At 43.7% G+C, this 16290-nt stretch overlaps 1 protein-coding gene across 1 annotated transcript in view; it reads right to left on the reverse strand.

Moving 5' to 3' along the window:
• Positions 1–16290, reverse strand: part of unc5b (unc-5 netrin receptor B) — a 355814-nt gene that overhangs the window by 311241 nt on the left and 28283 nt on the right. The gene's annotated exons all lie outside the window — the stretch shown is intronic.

Raw genomic sequence — 16290 nt, forward strand, 5'->3', positions numbered from 1 at the left:
AAACATCTCACCTGAGAGTTGGTGCTTCTGATAGTGCAGTGTTGCACTGGAGTGTAAACCTTTTGTATTCAAGCCCAGAAGTGAGGCTTGAGTGGGACTCAACTTTGGAACCTCCCCTGAGGTGATGAAAGATGCCATGTAGAACATTCTCTTCTTCATTGTTTGTTGCTTGAAATGCTAGTGCAATGAGTTCCATCTCATGCTGCTCTTAAACTAGGGAGAATGTCATGGAAAAGTATCAGCAACATCCAACTGCTGTCAAATTGAGGCTTGACAGATAATATTGTCATATTGATGTTTTGTTCATATTAAAATAAAAGCCAATTTGAATATCTTTGGGCTGAGGAACAAGATGACAAAACTAGTGAACTCTCTATTAATAAGGTACCAGCTGTAGCTTTTGAGAGCTTCTTAATTAAAAGGCACTTTCACATATACTTGTCTCAGGAGAGCCACCTCCCCCCTCCCCACCCCGCTTCCTCTAAACATTTCCATCAGATGCTGATGTCTACACTTCCAACAGGATCTACAGCAAAATTAGAAACTTGATTGCTCAGGGAGTGTAGATTGTTGGCAACTGCACTTCCATCGCTAAGATAGGGACTTTAATCCCACAGCAAGATCCTGGCATTATAAAGCAGTCACCTTTTTAGAATCTGTGCTATTTATACTGGGCACTGAAATTGATGGTGAGATTCTTCTGAGACCTTGCAGCCCAGATCCAATTGCTTTATTCTGATTCTTGTCTCTCAATGTGTCTCATTCCAACGTTGTCTCATCCTACAAGTGTTACGTCCTATTCCTTTCCCCTCATGTACTTATTGAGCTGCCCTTGAACATATCCATGCTGAACGATGTGGTAACTTGTTCTGCATTCTCAAGGCTCTTCTTGAATCCCCTTTGCAAGTTATTGATAATGATCTTCCATATCAACATATGTTTGGACATACAATAAATCCTAGTCTTAATCCATAACTGGTCTACACATCCTGGGTGGCACAATGGTTAGCACTGCTAGCTCACAAAGTCAGGGACTTGGGTTTTATTCCACCCTCAGGTGACTGTTTGAGGGAGTTGCATATTCTCCCCGTGTCTGTGTGGATTTCCTCTGGATGCTCTGCTTTCCTTCCACAGTGAAAGAAGTGCAGGTTAGACGGACCTGCGAAATTGCACAGGCTAGGTGGAGTAGCCATTGGAAATGCAGGATTACAGAGGTTGGGTGGGGGACTGGTTCCAGGTGGGATGCCCTTTGGAAGGTTAGTGCAAACTCAATAGGCTTAAATGTAGGGCATCTTGCAGTTTGCTAATATCCAGTCCATTCTGATGAAGAGTCCTGTAACTCAGGCAGACTAACTGTGTACTTCATCAACAAAAGATGCCATTGTTTTGCTGCAGATTCAGACTGGGAGCATTGGTGACCCTTGCAGTTAACTGACTTGAGCTTGGGCTAATGTTAATGGGTTATTTTTATACAAAATCTGTATCTCTTCTCACACCAAGTTCTCAACCACAAGGAATTACTTTTTGAAGAGCTGTAACTGTTGTTTTACAGACTTCCATTCATACATCCTCACTCGGTGGTTACCTGGTTTCCACTGCTCAGAAACCTTGGTATTAACTTGGTCTTGTTCAAGTTCCCCGAGGACCCACCTCCTCAATATCACTAAGCTCTGCGATTCTTGTGCTCCTATCCTTCAGGTCTATTGTCTCGTTTTTATCGCTCCCACATTGGCTATCAGTTGCCTGGTCTGCAAGCTTGGAAATTCCCTTCCCAAACCCCTCTGCTGCCCCATCCTCTGTCAAGACATTCCTTAAACTCTGTCTCTTGACAGAATGAAACTTGAAAATGTTCAGAAAAGATTTACAAGGATGTTGCCAGGGTTCGAGGATTTGAGCTACAGGGAGAGGCTGAATAGGATGGAGTTGTTTTCCCAGGAGGGTCGGAGGCTGAGGGGTGACCTTATAGAGGTTTATCAAATTATGAGGGGCATGGATAGGGTAAATAGACATGGCCTTTTCCCTGGAGGAGTCCAGAACTAGAGGGCATAGGTTTAGGGTGAGAGGGGAAAGATATAAAAGAGTCTTGAGGGGCAACTTGTTCACATGGAGGGTGGTACATGTATGAAATGAGCTGCCAGAGAATGTGGTGGAGGCTGGCACAATTGCAACATTTAGAAGGCATTTGGATGGGTTTATGAATAGGAAGGGTTTGGAGGGACATGGGCTGGGTGCTGGCAGGTGGGACTAGATTGGGTTGGGATATCTGGTCGGCGTGGACGAGTTGGACCGAAGGGTATGTTTCCGTGCTGTACATCTCTATGACTCTATGAGCCTTTAGCCAAACTTTTGGACACCTGTCCTTACATCTGGTTTTCAGCTTGATGATTCTTTTCTACCCGATCCCACTCCTGTGGAGTGCCTGTGATGCTTTGTGATCTTTAAATCCCTGTACAAGAACAAATTAGTATTATGGACAGGTGACAATATAGGTTTGAAAAAACACTGCTGTTCTGATTTGCCTCTTCCTAAGTAAAGACATGGTGCTACACTCTGAAACAAAATCAGAAATTGCTGGAACAGCTCAGCAGGACTGACAGCATCCGTGGTGAGTGAAAGCAAAGTTAACATCTTCAGAACAGATTGTAGCTATGAAGTGGTTGGTATATTTGCTGATGATGGGGTGGGGGCCGGGGGAGGGAATGAACAATGATGGAGATGGAGCACAGAGACAAGGGAATTTGTAAAGGTCAGCCTGGGAGAGTCTAGATTAGAGTGGTGCGGGCAAAGCACAGCAGATCAGGCAGCATCTGTGGAATAGAAAATTCGGGCAAAAGCCCTTCCTGATGAATGTCGATTTTCCTGCTCCTCAGATGCTGCCTGACCTGCTGTGCTTTTCCAGCATCACTCTAATCTGGACTCTAATCTCCAGCATCTGCAGTACCCACCTCAGCCTGGGAGAATGAGTAGCTGCTAATGGGGACCATGAATGGCTGACAATGGGTTGTTTGTAATAACAACTCCTGTGACTGTAAGACCTGATGTGCAGGTGTTGGGGTAAGAACATGGGAAAAGGTGCTCAAATCTTAAAATTATTGATCTCAATATTGAGTCCTGAAGGCTGCAGGGTCCCCAAGCGGAAAATGAGATGGTGTTCTTCCAGCTTGTGCTGAGCTTTTCATGCAATTTCTAATTTTTTTTCTGATTTCCATCTTCCGCAGTTCTTTGTGAATTTTTTTTGTGCAGCACTCTGCGTTTGGAATGGTCTCTATCCACCATCAGGATGTGCTGGCTCAGTCTCTGCTCTTTCTTTCCTCTCCCAGCTTGTGGTGGTGCACTTGGTTCCCGGGGGATTCAGCGAGGTGAAGATTTCTATTCTAATGCTGCAGCATGGCCTTGCCCTGTCCTTAGGAAGCTTCGATTAATCTAAAAAGGAAACAAATCAATCTTGTGACCCCTTTATCCTTCCCCGTACTTTTGAAACCCAGTTGGAGAACAACAATTGTAGCCTAAACTTTGTATGAATCAAAGGTTACTGACAGATTGTAGAATGTACAATGCAACTTAAACTGGATTTAAATGCTCACCTTTTTGAGATGGTCTGATGCTAAGAAATACAGGGATAAGCACTGAGCTTTGGGAACATGATTGTTTTTATTAGGGAAGGGTATGTTGAAGATGATACAGTGGCTTCAATTCATTATTAAATGTGAATGATGCTTAAGCTTTCAATTTGAGTGATGGATGGGTTATCAGACACTGATTTTTATATCGAATATCACTTGATATCCAAATGCTGATGGTTTCAGGAACTTTGGTTGCCCTGGTATGAATGATTTATCAAACTGCATCCTGTGCTCAGTAGCAGTTTCTCAAATATCATGTTGAAATGTTTACTCTTGTTACTTAGGCAAAGGCAACATCCACGTGCAAAAAACTGGCAATCCGGACGTTTATCAGATTACGGCACAAGGGAGCTTGCTATGCACAAATTGGTTGCCATATTTCTCTATGCTGCCACCGTAACCAAACATCAACAAACAAAAAGAACTCCAATGTTGACGGTCATCGGTTTCAATAGGTGGGGGAACACGCAAAGAACTGAACAGATTTCAATGCATCCAAAAGCAATTATTGTAAAGCATTCAATTATTGTTCAGTGTTTCACCAGGATAATGGCAGAGACTGGAAAACCTACTGAGGAGAACAGACAATTCGATTGCAGTCTGGTCAGGGCCATACTGAGAAAGAAAATTATTGTTGGAGCATGAAATGTTTTGTTACAGAAAGGATACAGTGAAAAGTAATGTTTTACTTGCTATCCAGACAAATCATACCTTATGTAAGTCCATCAGGGTAATAGAACAGAATGCAGAATATAGTGCTATAGCTACAGAGAAGGTGCAGAGAAAGATCAACTCTAATATGTGAGAGTCTGATAACTTTGAGGAAGTGACAAAGTTGATTGACGAAGGAAGGGCTGTAGATGTCATATACATGGACTTCAGTAAGGCGTTTGATAAGGTTCCCCATGGTAGGCTGATGGAGAAGGTGAAGCCCCATGGGGTCCAGGGTGTACGAGCTAGATGGATAGAGAACTAGCTGGGCAACAGGCGACAGAGAGTAGTAGTGGAAGGGAGTTTCTCAAAATGGAGAATTGTGACCAGAGATGTTCCACAGGGATCCGTGTTGGGACCACTGTGGAACACCACTGTTACTTGTGATATATATAAATGACTTGGAGGAAGGTATAGGTGGTCTGACTAGCAAGTTTGCAGATGACACTAAGATTGGTGGAGTAACAGATAGTGAAGGGGTCTGTCAGAGAATGCAGCATAATGTAGATAGATTAGAGAGTTGGGCAGAGAAATAGCAGATGGAGTTCAATCCGGGCAAATGCGAGGTGATGTATTTTGGAAGATCCAATTCAAGAGCGTACGATACGATAATTGGAAAAGCCCTGGGGAACATGGATGTACAGAGAGATCTGGGTGTTCAGGCCCATTGTTCCCTGAAGATAGCAATGCAGGTCGATAGAGTGGTCAAGAAGGCATATGGCATGTTTTCCTTCATCGAACAGGGTATTGAGTACAAAAGCTGGCAGGTCATGTTACAGTTGCATAAGATTTTGGTTTGGCCACATTTGGAATACTGCGTACAGTTTTGGTCACCACATTACCAAAAGGATGTGGCTGCGATGGAGAGGGTTCAGAGGAGGTTCACCAGGATGTTGCCTGGTGTGGAGGATGCTAGCTAAGAAGAGAGGCTGAGTAGATTAGGATTCTTTTCATTAGAAAGATGGAAGTTGAGGGGCGACCAGATTGAGGTCTACAGAATCATGAGAGGTATAGACAGGGTGGATAGCAAGGAGCTTTTTCCCAGAGTGGGGGACTTAATTACCAGGGGTCATGAGTTCAAAGTGAGACGGGAAATGTTTAAAGGAGATATGTGTGGAAAGTTCACTGCGCCAAGGGTGGTGAGTGCCTGGCCTGCATTGCTGGTGGAGGTGGTAGAGGCAGGAATGATAACTTTATTTAAAATGTATCCAGACAGATACATGAATGGGCAAGGAGTAGAGGGATACAGATCCTTAGAACATAGGCGACAGGTTTAGATAGAGGAGCTGGATCAGCGCAGGCTTGGAGGGCTAAAGGGCCTGTTCCTGTGCTGTAATGTTCCTGTTCTTAGTTCAGCAGGGAAGAAACTGTTCTTTAATCCGTCACATGTTTTCAAACGCTTGTACCTTCCGCCCGATGGAAGAGGATGGAAGAGAATACAACTGGGATGGGAGAGGTCTTTGATTATTGGACATAGAGCAGTACAGCACAGTACAGGCCCTTCAGCCCTCAATGTTGTTATGGCCTTTTATCCCACCCTAAGATCAAACTAACCTACATAACCTTCATTTTATTATCATCCATGTGCCTATCCAAGAGTTGCTGAAATGTCCCTAATATATCTGACTCTACTCCCACCGCTGGCAGTACATTCCACGCACCTATCACACTCTGTCTAAAGAACCTACCTCTGACATCTTTCCTAAACCTTCCTCCAATCACCTTAAAATTATACCCCCTCGTGAGAGACATTTCCACCCTGGGGAAAAGTCTCTGGCTATCCACTCTATCTATGCCTCTCATCATCTTGTACCCCTCTATCAAGTCACTTCTCAGCCTTCTTTGTTCCAATGAGAAAAGCCCTAGCTCCGACAACCTTTCTTCATAAGACATGCCCTCCAGTCCAGGCAGCTTCCTGGTAAATCTCCTCTGCACCCTCTCTAAAGCTTCCACATTCTGGGCAAACAGAACTGAACGCAATATTCCAAATGTAGTCTAACCAGGGCTGTATAGAGCTGCAGCATAACTTTGTGGCTCTTAAACTCAATCTCCCTATTAATGAAAACCATATGTCTTCTTAATAACCCTACCAACTTGGGTGGCAACTTTAAGGGATCATTGGGCATGGATCCCAAGATCCCTCTGTCCCTCCACACTGTCAAGAATCCTGCCTTTAACTCCGCAATCTGCATTCAAATTTGAACTTCCAAATCACTTCACACTTTTCCAGGTTGAACTCCATCTGCTACTTATCAGCCCAGTTCCACATCCTATCAATGTCCTGTTGCAACCTTCATCAGCCCTCGACACCATCCATAACTCCATTAACTGTCATGTCATCGGCAAACTTACCAACCCACCTTTCCATTTCCTCATTCAAGTCAATTATAAAAATCACATAGAGCACAGGTCGCAGAATAGATCCCTCCAGAACACCACAGGTCACTGAGCTCCAGGCTGAACATTTTCCATCTACTGCCACCCTCTGTCTTCTATGGGCCAGCCAATTCTGTATCCAGACAGCCAGATAGCCCTATATCCCACATCTCCTTCCTTTCTGAATGTTGGCTGCTTTCCCGAGATGGCGGGATGGAGCTCACGGATGGAAGGGTGGTTTCCGTGATGGACTGGGCTGTGTTCACAATTCACTGTAATTTCTTGCTAGCTTGGACAGAGCAGTTGCCATAGCAAGCTGTGATACATCTGGATAAGATGCTTTCTGTGGTGCATCTATTAACGTGAGCAAGAGTCATTGTGGACATGCCGAATTTCCCTAGCCTCCTGAGGAAGTAGAGGCTTTGGGCGTGCTTTCTTGACTGTGGTGTCAATGTGGGTGGATCAGGACATATTTACTCAGAGGAACTTAAGGTTTCAATCACCTGCACCTCAGCACCATTGATACAGACGGGGCATGTCCTCCACCCCACTTCCTAAAGTCAATGACCAACTCTTTTATTTTGCTGACATTGAAGGAGAGATTGTTGTCTTTACACCATGACACTAAGCTGTCTATCTGTACTCTATCTCATCATTGTTTGAGATCTGACCTGCTATGGCAATGTCATCAGCAAATTTGTAAATGGAGTTAGACCTGAATTTGGCCACCCAGTCATGAGTGTATAAGGAGTGTAGTAAAGGGCTGAGTACACAGCATTGTGGGGCACTGGTGTTGAGGATTATTGTGGAGGAGGTGTTGAATACATGCACACCAGGGGTTATGGTTTTTTTAAACCTTTTTATCGAATATATTTCTGGAAGGGTAAAACACAAATATATCATAGTTTGGGAAATAATACATCGGAAATAATTTCCTGCTGAGACAATTATCCAGCCATTCATTATCTCTGTAGCCATAAAGGTCACAGTCTAATTTGTTTGAAATTGCATCTCCCCCTTTTAAGTATCTCTGTTTGAAGTTTCCCTGACACCTTACAGGTTTGACTTTCCATGGGTTCACACAGAGACTTCGAGCAGTCGGTGCATTCCATTCTCAAGATTTACATTATTAGCTGTTTTTAGATTGTCAGTCTTAAAAAAAATACATGGCTGGTTAAAAAATCCAATAAGTCTATGAGAAATCTAGGAGTATGATCATTTGAAATGACAAGACAATCTTTGTGTAGGAGTTGAATGTTTCAGGTTAGACATTGATTCATAACATATTTGAGTTCAATAACTCCTTCCACATAAATTATTGCAACATTGCAGATGAAATACAATACATGACTGTACATAAACAGAACATATTTCAACATTGCCAGATAAAGAAACTGAGAGCATTAATCTGATCTTGTTCTTTCCACAGATACTGACCAACTTCATGTTCACTTTTAGTGTTTTCAGCTTTTGTTTCATGCAACGATTCATCCTTGAAAAACGTTCAGTGAAGAATTGCTTCATTACTTCATGATGCAAATGCGGACCATTTAATATGCTTGAGTATTAAAAATATATTGCAGACAATAATTTTGAAGTCATTAATATTTTACAACACACCTTTTAAGTCTGTTGGAGATTGCTTGGGTTTGTTATGGTAATGTTCACAGACAGACACTTATATTCACTGATAATTGAATTGCGTAAAAATAAACAGGACCACAAATCTTGCATTTCTCCTGATGCTTATAGGAGCAATGAATAGCAGACATTTAAATGAAACTAACTCGAATAACCTACGCTGAAAGGGGGCAGCAACACCATGGAACTATTAATCCAGAACCCCAGACTAATGCCACATAAGTGATGTTGGTTTCCAACCCAAGGGACGAATCTTGCATTGAGAACATTAAACCTTGTTCATCAGTAGTGATTTATTGCATCATTAAGTCCATTGTCATTGTATCTTCTAACTGAAGTCACCATAGTCTTAGCAGTTGTTGGGGAGAGATGACTGGTGGTGATTTAACCTGAGGGTCACTACGTCTCAGGTGAGGGGAGAGATTGAGAAGGAGAGTCCTTCAATGGTAATTTACACCACAGTGGGAATTGAACTCCTACTGCCTGTGTCACTCAGCATCGCAAACCCACCGTCCAGCCAAATGAACTAATCAACCCTGCATGGGGAAGAAGGTGGGGTTCAGTTTGTCTCTTTTGTGCATGCTGCACTTTAACCTCTGTATACTGTGCTCCCTCATTCTCAAACCATCTCCCTGACTACCTCAAAGTCCCCCTCTCCTGCCTTTTCAGAACTTCTCTCCCAGGAGCGAGCTGCCTCAGAAGCTGAGTTGTAGGTGGCTGGGGTTGGCGAGGGAGGAACAGGACAGTGGAGAATGTTGCGTTTGCAATCTTCCACTGCCCCAACCTTTCAGCAGTGACCTCCTCTTGGAGCAACCTCTTCATTTCCGTCTGAAGGATGCATGACCGATTGCCTGCCCGAGGCCTTGTGATCATGTGAGGAATGCTCTGCAGATTGTGGTATTCCTTTCTGCAGCGGTATTGGCCAGATTTGACCAGAAACATGTTGGTTTACAGCAAATGCCCCGATTTAAGCGATCGTTAAGTTGATGTTGACTTGCAGGATAAAAGCAATCCCCCGTGCAATGGGTTTTCAAAAGGCCAAGAGGGGTAAACAGCCACCCCCCACATCTCCTGCCCTGTCTGCAGTGGGGTAAAAATAACAGGAACAGAAAGCAGGTTGCAAAATGTTAACTAATAAATCATCTGGTAAATGGGACTTTAAGTGTCCTGGGAACCTATAACTGTCCTTTACACAGGGACGCACTCAGTCATGAACATTCAACACTCTATCGGACTGGAGACTGGGTACACTGGTTACAAAATAAAACACTGCGCTGCAGACAGGCTGATTAATACTCATTCACACACTGTTCTGGCAGAATTCTGGGATCTGTGTAAGCACTGAATTATATTCCAGCAACTCCAACCAATATTCCAGGCCTGTTGGGCAATTTGGGAATTCACAAGCTGACGAAACAACACGCACTGAGGATTAATTTCATTTTTAAAATCAGGGAATGAAACAGCAGCGGGAGTTAATTGTCGAACAAAGCTGCGTTGTCTGCTTTTGAAAAAGACAATCACCTTAAGTTAACTGTTTCTGTCTAGAATTTCTGTGCTTCCATTCAGAGCCACCTTTCACATTGTCAATCTCACTCCCTCCCCAGCAATGAATCAGTTTGATGCACTATTGAGGGCGCATTATAGGGGGGGGGGGGAGCCACAGTGGCTCAGTGGTTAGCACTGCTGCCTCACAGCGCCAGGTACCTGGGTTCAATTCCACCCTCGGGCAACTGTCTGTGGTAGAGTTTGTACATTATCCCCATATCTGCATGGGTTTCCACAGAGTGGGCATATAATGAGGCAAACGTGATTTGGAAGCTTCAAGGTGAAGGAATCGCTAGTGGTCCCTCTCACCCTGCAGTCTGAGAGGGAGAAGTTGGAATCACATGTAACACTATTACTCTTGGATAAAAAAGGAGGAGCTGGCCAGAGTTGATCAGAAGGGGAACCTAGCAGGAACAACAGTGGGACAGCAGGAGTTTCTGTGGGTAATTCAGGAGACACAGCGGAAATTCATCTCAAGGAATAAAAAAGCATAGTAAGGGGAGGACAAGGCAACCATGGCTGACAAGAGACGTCAGGGACAGCATAAAATCAAAAGAGAAAAACAAACAGTGCAGAGAAAATTTGTGGGAAGCCAGAGGATTGAGAAACCTTTAAAATCAATAGAGGATAAATAAATGATTTGGCAATGCTGCTGTTGGACTGGGGTGTACAAAGTTAAAAATCAAACAACACCAGGTTATAGTCCAACAGGTTTATCTGGAAGCACTAGCTTTTGGAGCGCTGCTCCTTCATCGGCTGGTTGTGGAAGAATAAGATTGTAAGACACAGAATTTATAGTAAAAATTTACAGTGTCATGCAACTGAAATTATATATTGAAAAAGACCTGGATTTTTAAAACAAAGGTTCGCGATTTACATATGAAAGAACTGAAATCAACATGGGCATTCTAAAAGATGAGAGTCTTAACAAACAATCCAGGTCTTTTTCAATATATAGTTTCAGTTACATTACACTGTAAACTTTTGCTATTAATTCTGTGTCTTAAAATCTTTTACTCCACAACCACCTGATGAAGGAGCAGCGCTCTGAAAGCTAGTGCTTCCAAATAAACCTGTTGGACTATAACCTGGTGTTGTGTGATTTTTTAACCATATAAATAAAAAGTAACAATAACGGGGGAGAAGATGAAATGTGAGAGTAAGCTAGCTAATAATATAAAAGAAGACTGCGAGCACATTTTTGGACATCTAAAAGCTCGGAAAGAAGCAAGAGTGGACATTGGACCATTGGAAAAGGAGGTTGGAGAAGTAGTCATGAGAGCAACGAAATAGCGGAGGAACTGAACAGGTACTTTGCATCCGTTTTCACGGTGGAAACATAGCAATATACCAGAAGGTCAAGAAAATCAGCGGCAGAGGTGAGTGTAGAGGCCATGACTAAAGAGAAGGAAAACTGAAAGATCTGAAGGTGGATAAAACACCAGATCAATAGACAATAGACAATAAGTGCAGGAGTAGGCCATTCTGCCCTTCGAGCCAGCACCACCATTCATTATGATCATGGCTGATCATCCTCAATCAGTATCCTGTTCCTGCCTTATCCCCATAACCCTTGATTCCACTATCGTTAAGAACTCTATCCAACTCTTTCTTGAAAGTATCCAGAGACTTGGCCTCCACAGCCTTCTGGGTTCTGGGGCAGAGCATTCCATACACCCACCACTCTCTGGGTGAAGAAGTTTCTCCTCAACTTGGTTCTAAGTGGCCTACCTCTTATTTTTAAACTGTGTCCTCTGGTTCGGGACTCACCCATCAGTGGAAACATGCTTCCTGCCTCCAGAGTGTCCAATCCTATAATAATCTTATACGTCTCAATCAGATCCCCTCTCAGCCTTCTAAACTCAAGCGTATACAAGCCCAGTCGCTCAAATATGTCAGCGTAAGATAGTCCCACCATTCCGGGAATTGACCTCGTAAACCTACGCTGCACTCCCTCAATAGCCAGAATGTCTTTCCTCAAATTTGGAGACCAGAACTGCACACAGTACTCCAGGTGTGGTCTCACCAGGGCCCTGTACAGCTCCAGAAGGACCTCTTTACTTCTATACTCGATGAAGGAGACTTTGGAGGAGTTAGCTCAGGAGTTATACAGTTATTGGAGGTGATCTTTTGGAATCACTGGAAACAGAGAGGGCGCCAGAGGACAGGAAAATGGCTGACATAACACCCCTGTCTAAGAAAGGAGAGAGGCAGAAGACAGGGAGAAAGTGAAAACTGCAGATCATGGAGATCAGAGTCAACAAGTGTGGTGCTAGAAGACAGGAAATTTCAAGGTAAAATAGGGCTGTGTCAGCACGGCTTTATCAAGGGGAGTTCATGCCTGACAAATCTGTTAGAATTCCTTGAAGAGGTAATGAGCAAATTAGACAAAGGAGAGCCAGTGGTTGTGATCCATTTGGATTTCCAGAAGGCCTTTGACAAGGTGTTGCACAGGAGGTTGCGAAATGAGATAAAGGTCCCTGGTGTTAGGGACAAGATACAGACACAAATAAGGGGGCAGGCTGACTGGCAGAAGGCAGAGAGAGGGGAATAAAGGGATCTTTTTCAGGATAGCAATCAGTGATAACTGGGGTTCCACATGGACTGTGTTGGCACCACAACTATTCATAATATACATCAATGATCTGGAGGAAGGAACTGAGAGCATTATTGCTAAGTTTGCAGATGAAATAAAGATAAGTGGAGGGACAGGTAGTGTTGGGGAGGCAGGGAGGCTGCAGGAGGACTTGGATGGACCAGGAGAATGGGCAAGGAAGTGACAGATAGAATACAATATGGGAAGGTGTGAGGTTATGCACTTTGGGAAGAAGATTAGAGGTGTGGTCTATTTTCTAAATAGGGAAAGGCTTCAGAATTCTGAAGTACAGAGTCTTAGAAGTCCTATTTCAGGATTCTCTGAAGGTCAATATGCAGGCTCAGTTGGCAGTTTGGAAAGCAAATGCAATGTTGGCATTCATTTGAAGAGGGTTAGAGCACAAAAGCAAGGAAGTGTTGCTGAGGCTGCATAAGGCCCCGATCAGACCTCAATTAGAATATTGTAAGCAATTTTGGGCCCTGTATCTGAGGATGTGTCAGCATTGGAGGGAGTCCAGAGGACGTTTACAAGAATGATCTCGGATGAAAGGTTTGTCATGTGAAGAGCAGTTGAGGACTCTGGGTCGATACTTAATGGAGTTTAGAAGGATGGGTGGGGGGGATCTGATTGAAATGACAGAACACTGAGAGGCCCTGACAGAGTGTGTGTGTGAAGTAGATGCTTTCACTAGAAGGAGAGACTAGGATCCAAGGACACTGCCTCAGGGTGAAGGGACTACTGAGATGAGAAGGAATTTCTTCAGCCAGAGGAATTCATTACTACAGAGGGCTGTGGGGACCAAGTCATGGAGTGTATTTAAGACAGGTTATTGATTAGTAAGGGAACAAGGCAAGAGAATAGGGTTGAGAAACACATTAGCCATGATGGAATGGTGAAGCAGACTCAATGGGTTTAATGGTTGAATTCTGCTGCTCTACCTTATGGTCTTATTATGAATGTAACTGCATGACAGAGTTATACTTGTCTCTTGTGGAGCACCTCCTTGTTTCCTACTTTGCAATTAATTTTGGTCTTGATCTCCAGCTGGGAGAAGTGATTTCTGAGATCAATATAAAACATCAGCAACTTATGAAGGATGCGTTCAATTTCCAGCACAGGAACAGGCCATTCAGCCCAAATGGTACTCAGGGGTGGGAGAGAAACAACGGGGCTTGACGCTGTTCCTGGCCTAGGAGCCTGGCCTCAGACCAGGCTACAGTGACTTCAACCTTCACCTGAGCAGAGCCGAACCTCTCATAATCCTTAGTCTGGTTATTGGACCCAGGTATACACCCTCTCCTCCAACACCTAGCTTAGCTTCTGCTGTGTTAATGGGCCACACTAATCCCCCTCACCTTTTGTCTTACCTATCCCTACCAGGACATCCTCCTGACCCTCTGCTTGCTTCATTTCCCCTTAATCCAGAATCTATGTCATTTTCTTAACAACTGACTGCGGTATTGCGTTTTCCATTTGCACCTCTCTCTGGGTAAAGAGGTTTCTCTGAATTCTGTGTTGAAATTTTTCATGACTGTTCCTATCAGTGATTGTAACAGACACGGAACCAATCCTGATGAATGACAAGCCCCCTGTGGTTTTTAATGGAAGGATTAACAATGTTTGTGCCAAATTGAAATTATGGACAGAGAAACACATTCAGAATTTATGTTTTCGTAGAGCAACTGTAATCATGCTTCTCTGTACTTTTACGAGAGAACCAAGCTTTTTTTCCCCTTCCCTCAAATTTACAAATAAATAGGTGGTCCCTAAGTCGGAACGCTTCACCATTTAGTGGTATTTCTGGCTGAGGGGACGTGGGCACAGTGTTAGGTTTTGTATTACAGAAGGATCAAACAGAACCTTTGCATGACATTTCTCTCTGAAGTACATTACCCAGGTGAGTGCACAATGGGAGCTATTCCCAGCACCAATTCAAAGGTCACTGTTTGGCAGGTTGGGAATCTCATTTCAATCCTATTTGGCAGTTTAGCAATGTAATTGCCCAAACAAACTAACAGCTGATAGCTCAGTAAAGCAGTTTGAAACTGGGCTGCACTAGATTTACTGCAGCCACTTTAACAAAAAGCATCCCGAGAGGCTTTGTAAGATAATACTTGACCCTGGAGATTCGGAGACACAAGGAGATATTAGAACCACTGACCAGAGATGTAGTACTCGAGGAGGGAATTGGTGCTCAGGAAACTGAAGGCACAAGCAGCAATGGTGAAGTGGGACAAGTAAAAACAGGAAATTGCTGGAGAAACTCAGCAAGTCAGCCAATATCTGTGGAGCGAATGTTTGGAGTGTGGTGATCCTTCTTCAGAGTTCAGGGATGTACAAGAGGCCAGGTATGTCTCACTGTCGGTCTGGAACATGCATTAAAGAAAATAAACTTCTTTTCTGATTCATTCAGGCAATGTGGAAGCTAAGTCAACATCTTTAACTGGATGCATCCTTAAACCCCATCCCTCATTGCCCAGAGGGCAGTGAAGAGTCAATCACGTTGTTGTGGGTCTGGAGTCACATGTAGGCCAGGCCAGGTAAGGATGGCAGATTCCTTCCCTGAAGGATATTAGTGAACCAGGTGGGTTTTTTCCCTGACAATTGACAGTGATTTCATGGTCATCATTAGACCCTGAATTCCAGATTTCTTTTATTGAGTTCAAATTCCATCGCCTTCCATCGCAGGCTTTGAACCTGTGACCCCAGAATGTTATCTGGGTCCTGGGTCTCTGGATTAACAGACCAGCAATAATACAGTAGGCCATCATCTCCCATTACTTTATCAATGTCTCATACAATGAGCTCTGAGGATGGAACGGCATCTCTGCTAACCCCAATAACTGAGATATTGAGCTGAATTTTAAAAATTGAAATAAAAATTCCATTTGTTAAACACTTTGCTTCTCTTACTCATACACACTTCCATTAATTTTTTCATGATTAACTATTTGTTCAGTATATATCACTCTTTGTTTAAATATGTTTACGAGAGATATCACAGCTCGTGCACAGGCTCCTGGGTTGCAGATGAGCAGCCAGATATAAAGGTCTCAGACTCCATCTTACCTGGGGCCATTTGAAGCATGACATGCTGATCAAAGCATGACTCTGTTTGTAACTGAATTGCTTTGTCATAGCCAAGGAGAAAGTGAGGACTGCAGATGCTGGAGATCGGAATCAAAAAGTGTGGTGCTGGAAAAGCACAGCCAATCAGGCAGCATCCTAGGAGCAGGACAGTTGACTGTTCATGCATAAGCCATTCATCAGGAATGATGAAGGGCTTATGCTCGAAACCTCGATTCTCCTGCTCCTCGGATGCTGCCTGACCGGCTGTGCCTTTCTAGCACCACACTTTTTGACTCTAACAGTAGACTAGCCAGGTACAGGAATGCTAAAAGCGCATATATTTCAGAAGCTGTAACAACGAAACCTTTCACACTACAACAGCCATGTTTAGTTATCGAGTCATAGAGTCATAGAGATGTACACATGGAAACAGACCCTTCGGTCCAACCCATCCATGCTGACCAGATATCCCAACCCAATCTAGTCCCACCTGCCAGCACATGGCTCACATCACTCCAAAACCTTCCTATTCATATACCCATCCAAATGCCTCTTAAATGTTGCAATCGTACCAGCCTCCACCACTTCCTCTGGCAGCTCATTCCATACACGCACCACCCTCTGTGTGCAAAGGTTGCCCCTTAGGTATCTTTTATATCTTTCCCCTCTCACCCTAAACCTATGCCCTCTAGTTCTGGACTCCCCGACCCTAGGGAAAAGACTTTG

The sequence above is a fragment of the Chiloscyllium plagiosum genome, chromosome 38, assembly GCF_004010195.1.
Source record: "Chiloscyllium plagiosum isolate BGI_BamShark_2017 chromosome 38, ASM401019v2, whole genome shotgun sequence".
Classification (NCBI taxonomy): domain Eukaryota; kingdom Metazoa; phylum Chordata; class Chondrichthyes; order Orectolobiformes; family Hemiscylliidae; genus Chiloscyllium; species Chiloscyllium plagiosum.